General features: G+C 42.6%; 1 long non-coding RNA gene across 1 annotated transcript; it reads right to left on the reverse strand.

Annotated features, from left to right (window-relative positions):
• Nucleotides 1-605: 605 nt before the first annotated feature.
• Nucleotides 606-1,355, reverse strand: LOC127796217 (uncharacterized). Its single transcript, XR_008021972.1, has 3 exons — nucleotides 1,280-1,355; nucleotides 1,127-1,202; nucleotides 606-848 (listed from the first exon to the last, which is right to left on the reverse strand). It is a non-coding gene; the product is annotated as an uncharacterized LOC127796217 (long non-coding RNA).
• Between the last annotated feature and the right edge of the window lie 367 nt (nucleotides 1,356-1,722).

Here is a 1,722-nt window from a genome sequence, read left to right on the forward strand (position 1 = left end):
CAATCCATTGATGGATCACCAATTTTTGGAGGAAAAACTCATCATTTTCAATTTCCCAAAATTTCGGCGTTTTCTCCAAAAATGCCCGAAATTCCATTTATTTTGAAAATTCCTCCGGGGCCCAAAATCGATTAAGAAATGCCCCTTATTTCTCCCAAAATCCCAATTTTTTAAAAAAATTTGGCCGGCGGGCCCACTGGCACGCCCGGGGCCCGAGCAGGGCCCCGCTTGCAGCTGGCTGCGCGGGCTGGCCGCTCGCAGCCGGGCTGCAGCGCGCCTGGCGCGCGCCTGGCCGCGCGAGTCCGCCCACGCGCGCGCACGGCCGCGCGCGCCCGCCCGCGCGCGTACCTGGCTGTGCGCTCACCCGCGCGGCCGCCCTGCGGCCAGCAGCTGGCTGGCAGCCCCTGCTACCCCAGCTGCCTTCACACTTTTTTCCCCTTTTTTTTTTTTTTTTTTTCTTGGGGCCTCCTAACCCCAAAATTTCCAGAATTTAAATCAAACAAGTAAACTTCATATTTATCTTGGTTTGCCTTTAATTCTCCATAATTAAGGCTTAATCCATCACTTGATGAATACACAACATATATCAAAATCTCCTTCCATTTCATACATAAGCCTTATACAACCTATTGTTGTTCACACAACAACATCCATAAATAAACACTACACATGATGAAATACAACAAATGGCTCTCCTAGCCATAAAGTCACAAAATAACCACATGCCTAGGCTTCTTAAGCCTTAACTTTACAACAAAAATAAATGTAATACATTCCAAGAGCTTCCAATCACAAGCTTGCAACTTTCCCTTTCTCTTGCCATACCCTTCCATAGCATGCTTCAATACCTACAAGAGGTCAAATAAACCTCATGAGCTCCAAGAGCTCAATAAGGGTGCAATGACATAAAGTATGGAAATTAACAACATAGATGCTAATGCCATATGCAAGTGCCTAGGGTTCCAATACCTCAACCCTCAAGGTTAAAGGCTTCAACATACCCACCCAACACACAATTTCATGGCCATGAGTCTCATGCACACAAGCATATGCAAAGCAAGCACAAAATGTTAAAATGCATACAAAAGTCATGCTAGCCACCATCCACTTGGGGCTTTCCCCTTACCTCATACTCCATGGATCTTCAAGTTTCCAACAACTTCAAGCCTCCAAAATTACTTCCTTTAAATTTCCTCAAACTCCTTACATGAAAAACAAGACTAGGATTATAAAGAAATCCTTTAAAATGAGAAATACAAGAAGATTTTGAAATCCTTACCTCTAGGCTTCTTGGATTTCTTCTTCTCCTTTTTCTTCTTCTTTCTCTTTCTTTCTTTCCTTCCTTCTTCATTTCTTCAAATGGCCAAAAGGGAGACAAGTCTCCCACACTTGCCCTTTTATACTACCTTTTTTCAAATTCAAGAATGCATCCTAGCCATTCTTTTGGTGAGAACAAATCCTCACCCTCCAAACTAACACAATCCATGGCCTTAAGTCTTGTTTAAAATCCACCATTGGATCACCTTTGCCTTTACAAGACTTCATCTCCACCATTAAAAGAAAGCACACTTTTATTAGGATGGCAATCCATGCCATTCCTTCTCTTTAAATCTCCACCCTTGGATTTATTCTCTATTTCAAGAATACATCTCATCCATTAGATCTTGAATTTCCCATTTCATTCTCATTTATTTAATTGAGACCATTTTCACAACATCACTT

The sequence above is a fragment of the Diospyros lotus genome, chromosome 3, assembly GCF_014633365.1.
Source record: "Diospyros lotus cultivar Yz01 chromosome 3, ASM1463336v1, whole genome shotgun sequence".
Lineage (NCBI taxonomy): Eukaryota > Viridiplantae > Streptophyta > Magnoliopsida > Ericales > Ebenaceae > Diospyros > Diospyros lotus.